Below are 20,054 nucleotides of genomic sequence, written 5' to 3' on the forward strand. Positions count from 1 at the left end.
GACGAGCTCCCGCGGTCATCGAGCGAGATGTGTTCATGTTTACCTGTGCGCGCGTGACACCGTGCTCGTTGATTTACTTAGTAAGCGAATATGTACAATTTTGTAAGGCCGATAAAACTACTAGCCTTATTTCGTATAGCTGTCTACTAATTTACTATCGCAATCGATGCTTCGCCTTTCGGGCGAAACTGCGACTTTTTCTTCTAGCGTGAAAGAGCAAGTAGCAATGGCGAATTGAAATGAAACGTGCTCGTCACCATGTCGGTATGCCATGAACACGCAAGCCACGAAAATCCGACCGACGCTAATTCCAAGAGCCAGCATGCGTACGTGACCGCAAAGTACATCGTATAGCCTTCTGCGCACACGTACACTGGCCCCTTTAATTACACCCCAGCTAAGATATTTCGGTAAGATCAAATGGAGTTTGCGCAGAGCGAGAGCAGTACACTGGATTGTTAGAATTGAGGAGGCGGGGGAGTGAGGGGAGCTGCCATTCGCCTTTGGTTTTTCCGCTGTGTAGCTATGCTTTGTTTAGTTCCTTACCGAAACGGAAGTTAGCGTTCCTTCTCATGACAAGGGAATCAGTAACGACGCATGGAATTTAGCCTCACTTGGCATGAACTTAGCCTGACCTGACAAGCATTTAAATGAAAAGGCACACACCTTGTCCTATATTACTCGAAACATAATCACAGGGGCCTACGATGGTCACTTTTTTTAACGTGCGCTCCTAGCACAGTGCTTGAGCTTTTACCTGTTCCCTTTCTTTTTTTTTCATTTAACTTCCCACCCAGAGTGACTTTCGTTTCAAAACCGAACGATTTGCGTTGCTGCTGCCAAAAACGCTTACACAAGCACTTCAAAGCGTAATGCATAGAGACCGCATTACGATGCAAGGAAACTGGTCATTCAGTGTCATTCCCTTTAACAAGTTTTTCATGTTTATTGTTAATCGCAGCATACGTCCATCTGAACAAGCACAATGAAGTCTGCCCAAGTGATGCCACAGCAACACATATTTCAGTATGCCTACTAATGTTTCTCGATTCTTTTGTGATTCAGCGGTAAAGTTTCGGAATCTGTAATTATATTTTTCGACTACTCCCACTTTACAAAAAATTTACTACTTCAATATAGATGACTGCTAAAGAGCGATCAACTTATACTGCATACAAGCAATGTGTGCCTTGATATTCATATTTGAGATTAAGGATAGTCCAACAATTCAGGCGCCTGGTCCGAGTTCCTTCTAAAACGGTTCTGAAAGTTCGAACATGACGTACCCATAACAATTAAGGTGTTTGCGATTTCCTGTGCATCGTCCATTTTCAAAACACTTACCGTGCAGATACTTTGGAGGTGATTGTATGTATTTCTGCTTCGCATATGGCACAGTGTAGAGCTAACAATTAGCACTAGATCCGTACCGGTAAAACCTTCGTTTAAAATGCCACTTTTACAATTATAAGCATTCCACTTATTTTTCAAGCATACATCTACTAGGCCCACAATTATTGATGACCTGTGGCAATATTGCTTTGCGCAAAAGCGGACTCCATTTTTCGGCGAAGCACGCGGCAAAATGGCGCCTTCCATTGGTTGGCAGCGCATGCATCGAACATCATTTAAACATGCTCCTCCGATTCAGAAACTCAAACGGATGTAGTAATAGCGCATGCAGGAAGTAATAAAATATCGTATAAAATTAAGTAAAAGTGAAATTATACCGCTGTCACTTGCAGTTGACATGCAGTTCAAGTAAGCACAGTCTAGAATACAATACAAGGGTACACCAGAAGTTCTAACGCAATGACGGACCACTTCAAGTACGCACCGCAGGAGCTTTACACTTTAGTAGAGAAATATTTCCACAAAACGTAGTTCGTGCAGAGCATCTTACATCGCTCTAGTAATTCTCCGCAATTCCTGAGGCATCCAGAAATTACTTTATGGCCCTAATTGCACGTTTTTGCAGTTAACTTGGTGGATATGGCCTAAATACATTTTCTCGTGAGTGCGGGCCTTTGTTCGCGCTTATACAGGGCCGCCCACACACATGCAAACACGGGTACAGTTTCATGCAGACGTTATGTCAAACAGTGCTACGCTTGCAGGCTCACATTCCCACAAGCATTTATATGGAAAGGCACAAGCCTTGTCCTCTGTCACTCGCAAAGATAATTACAGAGGCCTACGATGGTCACGACCACGTAAAATAAAAATGAAATTTAACGTCCCGAAGCGTCATTACATTTAGCATAGCAGCATAGCGGGTTGACGGAATAGTGAGCGGCGGGTTAATTTTGGTAACGTTTTTTTTTTCCTCTTTTTTTTCATTTAAGATCCATCTTCTTAATTGGTTGTTTCTTGAAATTTGCGTTGATTATTGTATCTGCAATATGTTTCGTCATAAATATCGTTTTTTATGAGACACTTCGTACAGGAATCGTACACGCTGGCGTTGCGGAGATGACCTGGCGCTGGGCAGTTCCAGCACCACCTATATATCACAAGGCCTGTTCACTCCCATCCATGACGTCATTTTACCCTTTCCCGGCTGCCACAGAATCTAATGGCGATGCTCCCGAGTGAGCAACAGTGATTTTTGACGTCACCGCTTTCGCCACGCCGCCCTTGGCAACGGAAATTTCGGGCCAAGCAGCACGACGTAATGGATCGGAGTGAACAGGCCTTGTGCTATAGTAGGTGGTGTTGGCAGTTCCGGCACCAAGAAATGTCAGTTTGTGCTATTTGCATCATGCCCCGCTTTTAAATACTACTATATCTATGCACGAAAATGCAGCACCTTGCTGTATTTCCCCTACGGGCGAGGGGGAGGTCCGGATAAAATACTATAATCAGCCGGACCCAAGGACTAGTGTGCCTTACGGCATAAAAGCGTTGATATATCAAATGTTCGAACTGTTGGATCTCCGTCCAGAGATAGCAGTCTCAGTATCTTATCACCATAGAAAAATCTAATCAAACCACTTACATGTATCACTGTCGAATTTCACTGCGTAATCACAAATTATCATAGTTATGTTCGTGAAAATACCTTGGTCGAACGTGAAGAGCCATTTCAATACCAATAGAGCGCTTACTTGATTTTTTTCTAAAGGAATGCGTCACTTCTTTGTCGATTTTATTTTAACGCTTTTTTCTAAATAAGAGCTACACTATTAATTGCTTCCCGGCAAGGGCTTAACAGTAGATATTTCATATGTCGAAGAAATGAGGGCCACTTTTTGGTGACAACGATCGAAAATTTGAATTGTGTATAGGTTGCTTATGTACTCTGAAAACAGTTATTGAATACTGGCTTTCTCACACTTTTTGTGCGTTATACACGGTATTTAGTTGTTGCGCCCTGTATACTCGGTAAACTATGCGGTGCAGGCTGTTTATATTTATTAGAAGTACGAAGCAATGTTCTCACTGACGAGCCATAAATGTTTAGTCTGTGTAGGTTCATTATGGCCTTTGTAGAAAGTTACTCACTCAAGCGTTCCAGGGAGTCATAATGCAGCTAACCTAAATGTTTCCCAGACTCGTAAAACAACAGAATGAGGTACAAGCTTCAAATTCCGTGAAAGTAGAGAGAATTTTAAGCGCAATGCGTTGGCTAAACTACCACTTTCCTGCTTTAAATGCAAGTGTTGCAGATATTGACTAAACCCTCGTTTTTCTATGTGATTTCGTGCATATTAGGAGATTCGCAGTTTGATTCTCCGGTGTCCTCGGTGAGCTAAACAAGGTATTTTGTTTATATATGGGGAAAATTAAACCATAATATGAGTAATGTGTAGGAAATGTTCCAGATGGGTGGGTTACATGCGCATTTTCCAGTAGAATACGCATGCAAATGGTCCATAGCGTTATCAGTCGCTTTTAGGAACGATGCAAAACTTGGCCAGCTGAGCTGGCATAATTGCAGCTACAAGTGAGATCAAATTTTACGAACATAGGGTGAACAATACGCCAAATTTATTTGCGATGGTAAGTGCGTGTTGATCAATTACAGCTTTAAAAATATTGTAAGAAAGTATTTCAAAGTACCATACTGCTCTTATTTGCTAGGTTTCCCAATGTCCCAGGAGAACTCTGTGTTTCAGATACCTTATACTCTGAAAGAATGTGTAGCATTTTAAGTTCAATGTGTCGCGTAGTTTAACGTTTATAGCTTATTTAGAAGGTTAATAATAATTATTGAACACTCATTTTTCTTCTTATTTTTACTTTTTCAGGCGTCATATATTAGGTTCGCCTGGCGTCCTCACTGAACTAAAGGAGGCAGCTTCTGTATGTCTGGTGACTGAAATTACAAGCTAATGAATGATTTGTAGGTAAAGTTCGAAATAGATGGGAAATTCAGGAATTCGCAATGAATTACGTATTCAAGCACTCTAGAATGTTATCAGCGTGTCTAACGAGCGGGGCACAATTGAGCCCGCTGCCTTCGCCGAACTGTAAAAAATACCAAGGCCAAATTTAGTGAAAATTGGTGGTACGCTACGGAAACTCTCTGTGCGAAGTTAAATGCGGTTGGACCAAACACAGCCTTTGTAAAAAAATTCTTATTCAAGTGTAAGAACGTGTGACATAGCCGCTATCAGCTATATGCTTTCCAGTGTCCCGACAGAGCTGTAGGTTACAACAGGTTTATATTGCGTGGAAAGGGGAACCGGGTCATGGTAAGTGCAATGTGCGCCAAAATTTGTGCGGTCGTGGTCTAGATAGAAGCGTTGCAAATAATTACTGAGTCCCCCCCCCCCCTTCCTATTTTCATGCGTTAAGCCGTTCCTACGTGATTTCAGCGATGTCCTAGGTGAATTAAACGAGACAATTTGTTTATATTTACTGAAAAGGAAAGGCGCGTTATCGGAAATATGCAGGTAAACTTCAGAGACCGGGGAGTAATTATAACATTTGTAGTTAATTACGCATGCAAGCGATCCGGAGCTTAATGTGTGCGTTTTGTCCCGCTGCCATGATAGAACTGTGAGCTCAACCAATATTAAATCTATCGAAAATCAAGTGAGGGGGGGCGGGAGGACACCATGGCAAATACTATGGTCAAGTAACATGAGTGTTGATGAATTTGTCTTTTTAAAAATTCTCTACAAGAAGCGATCCAAAGCATGACATTCGGGCAAAGTTTCAAACGGAACACTCATTTACGGGCAACCTTTTTAAGACATGCGATATAATTTCCGTAAACTGAAAATTTGATTGAAACTGTTGGAATGAAACAGCTTCGCTGGAAATTGGGTTGTGAAGCTCCAAGCTCGCGCACATACGCTTTTTTTGTTGTTGTTAATATTGCAATTCATTTATGTTGATTGTACTTCGTTGCGTATAACGTCGATAACACTAATACCTAAACTCGCGATACATTTGTGCTGTAGACTTATACACCAAGTACAATTCTTTGTCTAATTTTTAAAATTGTTTGTAGCAAATGCGCGCTGTACTGCTGCTACCGGGCGGGATCAGGGACCTCTGTCAGGCATTAGTAGCCTTTTGTCCCTCCAGAATCTTGATATTTTATATAGTTACCAAAAAATCAATGCAGATTGAAGTAATTGTTCAGGCCCCCATGGTTCACCATGTGCGATTGATAAATAGGTCTCTCTCTACAATAACTGCCGGGCGCATTTCCAGGCCCTTTTCACTTATGTAATAGTAATTCGCTATATATATATATATATATATATATATATATATATATATATATATATAGAGAGAGAGAGAGAGAGAGAGAGAAAGGGTCAGATCGTTTGCGGTTTGATCCCACCCCCACTCGAGAAAGAGTGGGTACGACACTGCTTATACTTACGTGCACGTCATACGAGTATACTCACGGTACCAACGATACGGCAACACCACGGCGATGCAGGAATGCCCACGTGAGAAAACGGCACTTAGCGCTATGCAACTGACCGAGCTCACCGACACACAACTCACCACTGGACCGCGCACACACACGCACACACACAAACAAGGCTAATGCATGGACCAATAAGACTACACCGTTACGCAAAGTTCGCAATGCAGTTGCACGAGTATGACGAGGGCAGGCGACACTGCCGGCCTCCTAAGCGCGAAAGCACGTCGCGCGATTATTCTTTCAGATGATAAGAGAGTAGAGTGTACTAGTGGAGAGATAGAGCGAGGTGGTCGGCGGTAGGGGGTGAGGGCGTACGCGAAGTTCAGGGGCTGTCTGTGGTTTCACCCTGTGAGCGAGAGGACTGTGAAGGAAAGTAGATTCGAGGCACTTACACGAAACGTGCGGCAAAGCTCGAACTGCGCCGTGCACTTTCGTGTACGAGAGCACTTAAAGTGATCCCGTCAACGGAGCGGTGAGTAGGGCTGCTCGCACGCATGCGTCTGTATTTTCTACTGATCCAGTTCATATCACATACGTACTTTGGCCTTTGGCTCGGCCGCCGCCGATAACGCCAGAATCACGCATGATAACGAACGAATGGACACGAAGCGGATGATACGAAACACAGCTGCAGGTATACACAGGCGGCTAGGAATTCTCGCCGATATATGTCACATTTAATTTCGCTGTGTGATGCGTCATGTTATAGGCCTTCCCTTGGCTGCGGCGGCTCTGCCGAGATCGGGGATTCGATTACCCGACGATGTAGCTGCCTTCCGGTGAGGGCAGAGCGTGAAAACCTACGTGCACCCAGCTTTGAGTGCACATTAAAGAACTGCAGGCTGTCAGCATTAACATTGTGCCTCCAGAGCGGCGTTTTTCGTTGCCCGTGTTGTTGCTCCGAGACTTTAAGGAGCTACGTCAGCCCTTTGTCTTGAAGCGTATGTAACGCGTGGAGCGCACGTCGGCTGCTTTCTTGTGGACGTGCATGCGCGCGCACCGCTTTTGTCTGTTTACAATGCCCAAACCTTAACGAACAGAAAGTTGTTTCTCGCTAGCAGTCAGCAACTCCGGTTAACAAAAAAGGCTCGGTATAATATCTTTCTCTCTGTCTCTCTGTGTGTGTGTTCGTTTATAGTCCAGCGCGAGGCGTGGCCGACGTGTCCGGCGTTCGTCGGCGTGCCGCGGCTGCAGCCGGCGTCGAGATGCGACATTCTGCATTTCGCGCCGGCCTCGTCACTCAGAATTGACCGCATCCGCGTCTCGTCGAGCAAGGTGGGCGGGTGGATACTAATGGCGGCACGTTCAGCGAGTTCGCAATTTCGTATCATCCTGAAACTCATAGTTTCGTTTAAAATGCGCATGCGTCTAGGCGGTAGAGCACTGCGCGGCGCACACGTTGGACTATAGAGGGGTCGGTTTTCGCGCCGTCCATTATCACTGCTGTCAACCAACTTATCTTGCTCGACGAGACGCGGATACGGTCCATTCTGGGTGACGAGGCCCGCGCGAAATGCAGCATGTCGCATCTCGACGCCGGCTGCAGACGGGGCACGCCGACGAACGCCGGATACGTCGGCACCTCGCACGCCTCGCACCAGCTGTGCCAGGCGTTGCTAGGCAACTCGCGGTGACGTCATCGCCAGGCGCAATTTTCTGTTCGCACTAAGCGGTCTAACCAAGAGCTTAAACAGCTCTGTTAAATAATCAAATGATTAAATTATCATGTCAGTGCTGCTTTAATGTGCTTGACGCTGCGAACTTTTCGCTTTGGGCATTGTGCCGGGAAACAAAACTCGTATTAGTCACACATAGCCAAGCGCTGATGCCAGCACAGGCACATCGTTGAAGTCTGAGTCTTGCAGTGGGTCGTATGTTGTGCAGACGTGAACTACATCTTAAGCGGACAAGTATGAAGCATAAACAGCTTAAGTTTTGCCGTATAGCGTCAATGCAAGCCCGTTTATCGCACCACGAAGTGCGCATGCTCTTGCTGATTCGCACAGAATAAAAACAGCCACGCTACCTTCAATAAACTATTCCATTGCTTGCACCTACTGAGTCTGTTGTTGTTACCCGCGCTACAGCAGTGGCGACAAGGGTAGGATTTCATGTGAGCGCGGTCTGTGACTGACAGGATCGAAGGATGGCATCTCGCTCACCGGTTTTCGACGAGACGGTGAGCAGCTGGAGCACGTACAGGATACGGCTGGAAACGTATTTTGAGGGCAATAAAATTACCGACACGGCCAAACGCCGAGCTCAGCTGGTGTCTTCATTGAGGAATAATGTCGTACGCATGTTGCAAGTGCGCCTTCCAACCGTGTCGGTTAACAGCCAGACTTACGATGAAGTATTTGAATACCTCGAGGAAGACTACAAACCTCAAGTTAATGAAATAGCGGCGAGTTTCTCGTTCTCCACGCGCAAGCAAAGGGACGGAGAGAGCGTTCGGGAATACATTGCCGACCTTCGGAGACTGACGGAAAGTTGCAACTTCGGCAACTCGCTGCACCGTATGCTGCGAAACAGCATAGTATGCGGAACCCGGCACGACGACGCACGACGTTGTCTACTAACGCGGAAGACGCTAACTTTGGAGGAGGCAGAAGAATTTGTCCTAGCTTCAGAGAAGGCGCTAGGCGACGTTCGTGACATGCGTGACATGCGTGAAGCAAACCCAGTGACTACGGGAACCAGCATCAATGTTGTGCAGTCGCAGCGAGGACGACGATCCTGGACGAAGTGGAGGAACACTGCAAAGAACAACCATTCATGTGAGCGTTGCGGCGGCCCCCACGCTACACACACGTGCCGACATCGAAACCCAAAGTGCCACCATCGCGGCAGGAAAGGTTATCTGGCAAAGGTTTGCAGCAGTGGCCGTTCTCGGGAACGTGGTGGCTTTGCCGTCGAAGAAATGGAAGCTGAGAGCGAAGAAGAGATGTCGCTTGCTCTTGTCCCTCACAGCTCCGCCGACAGAGCTACGGTGAAGCCTCTCGAGAAAGAGTTGACATGGCAGGGCCGGAAATTGCGAATGATTCTAGACACGGGTTCTCCAGTCAGCGTCATACCGAAAAAAAAATAATTAAGAAACATCGCAAATGGTGGCCGTCACTGGAAAAAACATCGCTCCGCTTAACGTGGTTCCTCGGCCAATTACCAGTTGTCGGCCGGATAACCATGATGGTTCAGTCTGGATCGACTGTTGTGACCAGCAAGCTAATCGTTGTGGCACATGACGGACCACTGCTCTGCGGCCGGAACACGATAGAGGCCTTCCATCAGACGGGTGTGTCCTTCTTGGACACTGGAACCACCTCGAGTGTAAATGTTGTTCGTGATAACAAGATGACGACTCTGCTCGATCAATTTTCGGATCTTTTTGAGAACAAGCTTGGCTGTTGCAAAGGCCCCCCTTTACCGTTACACCCTAAAGAAGGAGCCCGCCCACGTTTCTGGAAAACACGTATACAGTCCCTTATGCCATGCGCTCCAAAGTTTCGGCCGAGATCGACTGCCTTGTACAAGACGGAGTGCTTTCGTCGATAAGCATTTCAGATTGGACAACACCGGTGGTTCCGGTAGCAAAAAAGAATGGCGATATACGATTGTGCGGCGACTCCAACTTAACAGTCAACCCGGCGTCGCACTTGGAACAGTATCCCATGCCCAAAGTTGAAGACATATTTGCGGCGCTTTCTGGAGGCGAAGTCTTCAGCACTCTGGACCTGCGCAACGCGTACAATCAGCTGCCGCTGGACGATGAAGCTAGAAAGACAGCGGTACTCAACACACACCGGGGCCTTTACTGCTACAATCGCCTAGAATTTGGAATTGCTTCAGCCCCCACCGTGTTCCAGCGACGCATGGAATCGATTTTGTAAGGTTTCCCGAATGTTCAAGTGTACCTCCACGACATCATTGTGGCGGAGAAGGAAACCGACACATCGGTACTGCGACAGTTGTTTCAGCGGCTTCGTGAACACAATCTGAAGTTGAACAAAGCCGAGTGCCGGGGTTTAGGGAAGTACAAGTGTCGTTTCTGGGGTACCGCATCGATGCCAAAGGTCTTCATCATCTGCAAGATAAAAACAATTTTTTATTGCGTGCTACGTGTATTTGAAAAGGGAAGTCAGAGTTGGCTCCCCAATAACCTCGAGGCGGTACTGGCCGCGCGGAAACCAACATCCGTAATACAGCTGAAATCTTTCTTGGGCTTGGTTAAATATTATGCTAAATTCTTGCCCAACTTGTCAACGACGCTGGCTCCCTTATATCGCTTGCTGGCAAAGGGGGTGTTGTGGCAATGGGGGTCGTGCCAGGGCAGCGCATTTCAAGAAGCAAAGAGTGCCTTATGCAAGGCTAAATTTCTTGTCCACCATGACCCGCGAAAACCCCTCCGACTGGAATGCGATGAATCATCGGTCGGCTTGGGCGCAGTGCTGTCCCACCGCATCAAGGGCGAATATTATCCGATAGCTTTTCGCTCTAGAACCTTGACGCCGGCGGAGCGAAATTATTCGCAACTGCATGGAAAAGGAAGCGCTCGCCATATTTTTCGGTGTGACAAGGTTCAGAGAGTATCTTTTCGATAATAAATTTTGTTTGATAACGGATCATAAGCCCTAGACGGGGCTGTTCCATCCCGAGAAACCAATTCCACAGATGGCGGCGGCCAGGATACAGCGTTGGGCGCTCCTTTTATCATCGTATCAGTGTGAGATAGAATTCCGGAAAGGACCATTGAACGCGAATGCCGACGGTTTGAGCCGTTTGCCGCCGCCGGAGCAAGGGCACCCTATCCTGGTGAAGATGATACTTATGTAACACCCCCCAGAGGGGTCCGTAAGTTAATGAAATGAAATGAAATACCGTTGAACAAGTGCTATTTGCGCAAGCTTTGACAATTTTATTGCGATAGCAATTATATGGACACTCAAAAGCAGATTTCTGCCGTCGGCGTCGCCGTCGCCGTCGCCGTCTATCCTGGTGAAGATGATACTTATGTAACACCCCCCAGAGGGGTCCGTAAGGTAATGAAATGAAATGAAATACCGTTGAACAAGTGCTATATGCGCAAGCTTTGACAATTTTTCTCTTTGCGCGCAGCAGTTGGCAGACAGCACCAGCGAGGACTTGCTCCTCCGACAGGTGAAGACGTGGATTGCGCGTGGTTGGCCAAACCAAAGGGGGGCCGGAGCAACAGTGCCTTTAGCCGTACTTCAATCGCAGATACGAACTCACTGTGAGTGAAGGACTAATATGCTGGGGTCATCGTGTAGGTCTGCCCGAGGCCGTGCGGGCACTTATTCTAAGAGAACTTCACGACACCCACCCAGGCATGACTGCAATGAAGCGCCTGGCCCGTACGATGTTTTGGTATCCCGGATTGGACCACGACATAGAGAAGCTGGTACAAAGCTGCCAGCAATGCGTGCAATGTTGGCCATGCCAGCAGAACAGGTCCCTTCAAGCTGGCAGAAAACCAACAAACGTTGGTCTCGCCTGCATATCGACTATGTAGGGCCAGTGGAAGGTCACATGATCTTGGTGGTAGTAGATGCGGAAACGAAATGGATAGAGGCAGTACCCCTTAAGACAGGAAGTGCAGAAACTGCAGTCGAAGTACTGCGAGGGATCTTATCGCGTTTTGGTCTGCCACATACAGTCGTTTCCGACAATGAGCCACAATTTAATAGTTCAGTGACTGAAAGATTTTTCAAAGATAACCATGTGTGTCGTGTTACCTCCGCTCCATACTGTCCGCCGTCAAATGGATAGGCGAAGCGTGCAGTGCACACCATTAAGGAAAGTATCAAGAAAAATAAGGATATAAAGTCTGCTCAATCGTACTTTCAAGTTATTGCTACGCTACAGGGCAACACCGACTCGACATGGCAAGTCGCCCGCCGAGATGTTGCTGGGTTTTCAACCCAGGACCCGCCTAAGTGCACATTTTCCAGAGGAAGAGGTGGCACGGGATACCACGGTGATCAGACCTCCGGCACCGTTATCACAACTCTTTTCACCGGGAGCGTGTTTGGTCGCGGCGGTACAATCACGCTGGCCAGAGATGGTTATCCGGCACGGTTACGTCAACTAGAGGTAGGCGTATGGTCACGGTGGACACCACAGGAGGGGTGCAGCGCCGTCACGTAGACCAAGTGCGGCCACGACTCGCAGCGGGTGAAGGAAGAATTCCAGGCAACTCGGCCCGGAGACAACCAAGTCACAGAGAGTGATCAACCCTCCGCAGTGGAAGACACTGAACCATCGTCAGACAGATCATTTTTTTATATATTTATTTATTTATTTCAGTACTCTCAGGGCCAGAGGCATTACAGAGAGGAGGGGCATACAAAATCGGCGGCAGTTTCCTTAAATTTGTTGACTTCAGTGATGGCAGCGATGAAGGCAGGGCGATGGTTCCAGTCATTTCCAGTTCGAGGAATAAATGAATTTATGCAAAGCCTAGTTCGGCATTGCGGTATTCCTACCTTGAAGTTGTGGTCAGTGCGTGAAGATATATAAGATGGAGGGAGGAGTAACTTATCCTTGAGAATAGGGTTGGTATAATAAATTCTGCGAAAAACATATAAACGAAAATATATACGGCGAAGAGAAAGAATGGGAAGACCAAGTGCAGATTTCATTGCAGATACGCTGGCTGTTCGGGAATAATTTGAAACAATAAAGTGGGCGGCGCGATTTTGAACACTCTAAAGTGTTAATTAAAGTTATCTGATTAGCATCCCAAATGGAGCAAGCATATTCTAGTTTAGGTCTTATTAATGTCCTATACAGATGAAGCTTAACGGTGCAATTAGAAGCTGTGAAATGGCGCCGTAAGAATCCGAGCGTGCGGTTAGCCTGGAAGTCACAGGCTTTTTTCTGACAAACTTTTCTCGGACAAACTTTTTTCTGACAAACTTTTTTCTCGGAGGTAAGAGGGCCACAATCAAATTGGGTGACCCGAGATCGGAGGCTTATGACCTCGTCAGGGGTCAGTTGTCTCGCCACTCTTGTTTAACATAGCGATGCAGGGCTTGGCCGACGAGCTTGAGCAGATAGAGGGTATTGGCTCCGTAATATTACTATGCGGACCGCATAGATTCCCGTCCCAACGTGGGAGCGGCCTGCAGTCTTGCCCCTATAAAAACGGGGTGAAGATTCTTCCGGGCCTCAATAAATTTTACTACCTACCTACCTACCAGACAAAAAATAAGGTAAATGATAACAGAACCGATATGTTGCAATTGCCATACTTTTTCTGTTTCTTTCACAAAACGTTTTCCACAGCGTACAGAAGACACTCATTCCGCCAAACTGGAGCAGCAAAATTAGTCATAGAACCTACTGCCGTAAATGTGCAACCTTTCATTTAATAGACTCAATCTATCATGCAAATCACTTCACTCATGCTCGAGGATCCTGGCAGATTCACCACTGGTGATCACTTTCATTCTTTTTAACAAGCAATGATTATGTACAGATAGTATGCAGACGAGTGTCCCAAAGTCAATGATTGCACCGGAACCATCGGTTCAAACAAAGCAGTATAGAAGATGAGGTAAACCCAGCACAAAAAAAGTACAAGGAAAAGAAATCAACGCGTGAAATGCAATACATTGGTAAGTGACAATAAGCAAGGAAGTACATATATCGAAAAGCATAACTATACAGCAGAACATGTTATCGTGCATGAAACTATTTAAACAAAATTGCGCACGACTCTCTTTACAAAAAAATAAAAATAAAACATATATCACTTCATGCTAGGAATGCATTCAAATGTGATGATTGTTTGAGGTAATGTGGTAGGTCGTGGCATACATTTAACGCTGAAAACGAGGATGTCATTTTTCTATTGTAGGTGTTTAATTTCTGTAGTAGAAAGTCGAAATTATGCATAAGCCTTGAGCAGTTCGTTTTAGTGAGTAATCTGCATTCTACAAATTCGTACACAAGCCAATAAATAATTCAAGAAAGACAATACTTGAATGATACTAAAACAAGCCAAATAGAGGTAGAATAACGTTAACCTGAAGTAGTGAGAGCATTAGAGCAACTATCGGTAATTATGCGAATAGCCTGGTTCTGTATGTGTTGAATAGACGAGAGATGACATTTTTCAGCAGGAAGCAATATCATCGGTACTACGACCATGAATTAACGCAAAGTATAAAGATAATAATGCGTGGTCATAAAAAAAAGCTCGTGATTTAATCAGTGCTCTTATGCCGAAAGCTGTTTTTTGCTTTCGGAATACAAAATGACTAGTAAACTTCTCAAGTTAGGATCCAATTTTATGCCAAGGAATGACACAGTCCACTGCAGGAATCGGCCTGAATTCACAAAAAGCTTCTTACGCTAGAATGTTTCGTAAGGAAGAATTTTAGCCAATCTGGATGCCAGACATATCATGATTGAAGACGGCCAGCCAATGGCAAAGCGAACTTACGGAAAGAAAAGCTTTGTGAATCTGGCCCCAGGTTACTGTCGAGGTTTACTTGAGTATAAACGGCAACGTCCTCTGCAGCGAGTGCGTGTATTCTTGTGTCTCTCCATCTTGTCCTGGTCAGTGCACTGCTTCGCCAATACGGTATCACAATTAATCAACTCTCGCAACTTACCACCTTACTGAATTTCACATCCTCTGCTTTGTTTTAGATATCATGAACAGAAATTTGACAGGCTTTAAAATTAGCCTCGATACATACGCATGTGCTACACAGAAGCAGGCAAAATGTGTCGTCTGTAGTTGAACTCACTTAGGTTCACCCAAGCTTACACTGCGTGACGCCTTCGACCTGCAGCAGGTTTCATTAGCGGAAATGATGTCGATCGTCCTGAGATGGTTCAGCTTTGCTTCAACGCCGGTTCAGCGCTCATGTTCGTATACCTGCCCTGATTCAATTTACCGTTGTTTATTCAAGTGCCAGTACATTCACTAACTAGCACAAGTTTCCACGCTACTTTTCTTCTTACGATTTCTTGATTATGTCAAATGGTCTCACTCAGAAGTTCGGAACTTGGTTTGTGGAAGCAGAAACCAAAAATCGAGCGCTACAAAAGCGGTCAACACCGAGAGTGTGACAAGTCAAAAGACGCTATAGGCTTCACATGGTGTTTATTGAACGCTTCAACGATGAACATACAAGTAGACAATCATTTACACTCGCGGCGTCACACCTTGACAATCACTTGAGTAACAGTTGTACAATAAGCCAACTACACTTGCAAAGTTGTGAGACAAGCCACGATACACAATTTACAGTCATACATTCCAACCAAAATTTAAATCAAACAATACGGAAACATTGACCTTTTAGAATACACGATTACATTTTCAACCACACAGCTAGATCTTGCTCGGCAAAACTCAAGGTTCTGTCACGTAAGAGGACCCCTGATGATATTCCAACTGCCTCAACATCTATGGAAATAAGACCTGGATATTCATTAAGCTCTCATTAGTGTCGGTAAGCTCCTTTTCGTTAAGTTTTCGTTACTACCAAAACAGAATACTTCTGTAGCAAGGAAATTGATGAAACCATTCTGAGGAGCAGAACTGGTGTGGATGCCGTGTAACGTTTAAATACGCCGAGCGTGAAGCATCCAACCGCAATAACTTGACCGTTATCCTCCAACATTCTTAGATAGAAACGACCACAAAAATGCTCAGAGTGTACAAAGTTCAGCTAGCTGGTTAGATTTCAACTTTGTAATAGTGCAACATGCAGACCTAGACAAGGCGGACGACTTTCATGCCTGTGGATTGCGTTTCTTCAAGGACCGTTTGAGGTTATTAAATATGATAGATTTGAGACTATTTTAGCTAACTGAGCTTCAGAGAAGTGGCGGACATCAGCTTTTGCGCGATAATTGCCGATATAAGCGTTAATAAACTCTGAAGAACTCATTACGTTTTCTAGTTCGTCTTTGGAAGGCACGTTGTAATTGCTGAATTTAAGTCGGACGCTACTCAATGTCTAGCTTTTCGTCACCGGAACTCCGTGGTTTCCCCAGTTTCAAGTGCTCAACATATGCAGCATGTTTGGTTAGCATATTCCCGCAAGGGTGCTTGTTTCAGCACGAAAAATTCCTAATTGGTACCACAATGCATTTCGCGGCACATTTAGAGTCCGTACTTAAGAAAACTTGTGCCATCTGCACAAAGCTCAGCCCTTGAGTAAAGGCGTTCGCTCCAACTTCTGAGAATACAACATGCCCTCTACAGTTGCAAAATCTTAACGTGTTTATGTGCCATTTATTACCATGCAAGTTCTGGCGTTCACCATTGCTATGAAATATTGTCAGTAAAGATCGTCCTGAATAACCTACTTTCAACAATCCTAGAACGTCATCGCTGAAAAACACATCGATTAAAGCTTGACGATTTCAACTACTTGAGAAACAAATGTTTGACTTTGAACAGTTCACGTACAGAAGAACCTGTTTGACAGAGTACTGACATGCATTCATGATTATACACCAGTAAAACATAACGGCTCTCACTCCACAAAGCAGACATGAAAGCAAAATACAGCATACATCTAGCTGAAATCGATCTTTAAGTTACTTTTGGACAAAAAATGCATCGCTGTACATCTTGGCAAGCGTGCATATGAACTTTTTATGAACAATTACACGAGAGTAAGAGTTGCCTGCACTTCTTTCCATTCAAACGTCTGCGAGACGCACGGATGTTCTTTCAAAACAACCACTGCCTTGATTTGAAAAAAACCTGCTGCAGTTGTACAAATAAGTAAAAACCCAGCGACAGCTGCTAGGAGACATTTCTATTTAGACCCTCCTGTGTTTTAAAGAAATGATGGCAATTTACTGAATTATTTGTTTTAAATTAAGCATCAAATCTGCTTCTTTGTTGTCCTTTAACAAAGGAAAACAAACGAGATAATTGAATTTTGTAAACTGCCATATATTAGTGCACGTTGAGCTAACTGAAATAGTATATACGTTGCTTCGAAACATTACTACCATTTCTCCAACCTCTCCTATGCACACTGCGTTCTGTGAACACCACTTTTGGCAGAACTCACGTACAAAAGTAATGTTTCAACGTACACAAATAGGAATGTTGTGACAGAAGAAGCGTGAAATATTGACCTATGTTTTTGCTACACAGTTGAAAACGCTTAAATGTGGTACTTATTTCTCTTTTACTTACATAATGATTTACTGACTCAGAAATATGGAACTCTCCCTGTCACCAGTTACACCATTTCTCTCTTTTCAATACTACACATTTCAGTGGCACAGGTACAGTGGTTGCTCAACAAGATATCTTCTGCACGTAACATAGGTTCAAATTGAAGTATCAATTGGATTGGAGTGCCCTAAAAGCTCTTTAAAATGCTATACAAGAGAGACTTGCTGCCGTAATACCAGACGAAACTGTCTCTGCAAGATGTATAGTGGGGGGCCTCCACTGTAGCTTAGGCTATTAGCCAAACAGGTCATCTTCAAATGTCGGACGGCGTGACGTAGTCTCCCGGCATACCCATTCTGGCAGCTCAGTGCGCCCTCTGAGGATCAAGTTGCACAAAATGGCGAACGCATCATTTTTTTCCATCACACCTTGCCCGTCCTCGGAGGTGATGAACTCCACGAATTCCGACGGTGACAGCGCCAAGAACCTCAGCTTCGGCAGGAACACGGAAATGATCGTCTTGAAGTCCATCGCACCAGTCTTGCAATATGATCGCGCCCACTTTACCGTTGCACGAATTACAACGATCGCTCTTGCGTATGTCACCTGCGGTAACGGAGTCACAGTTTATTAGACGCACACAATATCTTGAGCAAATATTTTGTTGTAAGTTATGTTGAGCAATATGTTGCGTTACTAATTCAAGAAAGTATAAGAGGCTGTTAGCCTGTCGCTCAAGAGAGCCTCAAGCGGAAAGTAGAACAGGCCACCAATATTACCTGAATAATAAATCTCTGAAATCATCTAGCGATGTTACGGCAGAAAATTTGGTAAATATTTTCAGGAGCTCGTGAATGCGTTTTGTATACCATAACCAAATCGGAAACCACACACCATTGTTGCAATTTTGGTGGAGGCGCGAGGTAAAACGGTGCCCCCCCCGAATAACGACGACCAACCGACCACAGAGGCGCAATCTGCGCAGCTTTGTTAAGTCGCCGAATAGCCGGTCTAGAACTCCTTACCTTCTTAGAGTTTCACACCGACGCTAGCGCAATTGGCCTCGGCACCGTCTTCGTCTAATGCCCTAGTAATGCCAAACATGTCATTAAAAGCAGATCCACACGACGGGCCAAATCGCTATGTTGGACCGCGGTCTGCGCATCATGTGATAGGACTTCACCAGTTCGTACGGGCCACCGTTGGTCTGCGCAAGACCGCGAACCTCGCGGTCCAACAATTCGCCGAGGCTATTCCCTCTTTAGTTTTGACGGCGGACCGCATGCAGACCGCAGCGATTTTAGCCTAGCCAGCGAATGTTGTATGGCAGCATAGTGTCTTCAGCCAAATCGAAAGTTATCAGCTCAGCAAAAGCCAGTCGTTTCATATCCGCCCTTCCGCCTCTCACCTACACGCGTGTGCAGCAGCTATTTTTCGAGCACCATCGAGTGATGAGCAGGTTTTTTTTTTTATTTTGTAACCCTCGTAGAGTTGTTCCCGGCTTTGTTGAGTCAAGAGCACTGTGGCCGAGAATGTAGCTGGTTGGTCTGCTCTGTCGTCTGCTATGACGGTCTGCCATGTGGATGTGCTCTGCGCCGGGCCGGGCCACGGCGGACCGTGATGTCTTATCACGTGACCGATCGGCCCGCGGGCTTGGTTTGTCGTGTGGTTCGGCCTTAAGCAGGTCCGAACAAAATTACGCCGTCACTGAACAAGAGCGCCTCACCGTCATTTTTGCCATTCATTAGTCTTAGCCATATCAGCTTCATCTTGAGTGGTTTTCTCGCAGTGTGGGCACACCAAGAGCATGTGTTGGTGGATGTCGAGTACATCATTGAATCGTCATAAAAAGAAAACATAAAATAGAACATGTCATGGAACAAACACTTCATTACATTTAACCTTTTCAGGGTCGAGTTCTTCCGCCAGTCAGTTTTCGCGAGTCAACTCGCGAGAAAAGAAACTCGCACATGACAGCTAACATCGTTTGTATACGGCAGCAACGTTAGTATGTACCAGCGCCCGCCTGTGAACAGACGTAATCGCACCCCTCTGAGCAAAAGAGGGAGCGTCTAGAGGTTACCCTTTGAGAGATCAGAAACCAGATAGACATCCGTTTTTAGGAGTGCAACGACCGGAAACAGCCCGCGAGAAAAAACCAAAACTAACCGTTGCCCACCCTTGCGCGCGCGGTTGCCGAAATACCAGCGTAAGAAAAAAAACTGGAATAAAAAGTCGCAGTTTCGCTCCGAAGGCGAAGCATCTATAGCGATAGCAAATCAGTAGACAGCTATACGATGTAAGGATAGTAGATTTATCGGCTGTATGAACTTGTAAACATTCGCTTACTAACTAAATTAACAAGCACGTCACGCACGCACAGGTAAGTATAAAAACGTATCACTCGATGACTGCGGAAACTTTCTGTCGAAACGCTGGAGTGAGGAAGCACGGCAGCAGCAGCAAGGGAATTGACCTTCGTGCTGCCCCTCGCTTCAACGCGAACGTCGAAAGCAAAGCGCATACGAAGCTGCCAACACTCGGCGCACTTTAGTTACATCGCAGATGGCACTGAAGATGAGGACCGCGCGGGGGCGCACTTTGTCCACATCTCAGATCGCTTTCAAGATGCCGCCCGCGCGGGCGCCCCATACGCAACAGCAGCCTGAGTAAAACGCCTCCCCCCGGTGCCTCACGCGCGACGAAGACGGCGCTTCCTCCCGGCTGTCCTCACTTGCGAGCGCGAGATTGAGCCACGATCGGCGGCTCACCGTCACAAGCTTTCACTCACACATACAGCATATGGCGCGCGGCGACGATAGCATCGTGCTTGGACTTTAAATGGAACACGATGGCGACGCCGACGACGGAAATTCGTTTGAAGTGTCCATATTATTGCAAACAATGTAGTTGCAATATCTTACTAAATACAAAACAGCATCTTCAAGTACCAAATGTGTATGAAATATGGTCCAGCAAATCATT

At 45.6% G+C, this 20,054-nt stretch overlaps 1 protein-coding gene across 4 annotated transcripts in view; it reads right to left on the reverse strand.

The window, feature by feature from the left end:
- Window positions 1-20,054, reverse strand: part of LOC119457967 (BTB/POZ domain-containing protein 6-B-like) — a 43,779-nt gene that overhangs the window by 12,427 nt on the left and 11,298 nt on the right. The window contains exon 1 of one of the 4 annotated variants that reach the window (XM_049670598.1): window positions 6,286-6,385. The exons of 1 other annotated variant lie outside the window; for it this stretch is intronic. The gene's annotated coding sequence lies outside the window, so the exon portion shown is untranslated. Of the gene's footprint in view, window positions 1-5,842; window positions 6,081-6,285; window positions 6,386-20,054 lie in introns of those variants that run through there. 2 more of the 4 variants (XM_049670599.1, XM_037719749.2) reach the window with 2 other exon arrangements.

Source organism: Dermacentor silvarum, chromosome 7 (assembly GCF_013339745.2).
Source record: "Dermacentor silvarum isolate Dsil-2018 chromosome 7, BIME_Dsil_1.4, whole genome shotgun sequence".
In the NCBI taxonomy this organism is placed as follows: domain Eukaryota; kingdom Metazoa; phylum Arthropoda; class Arachnida; order Ixodida; family Ixodidae; genus Dermacentor; species Dermacentor silvarum.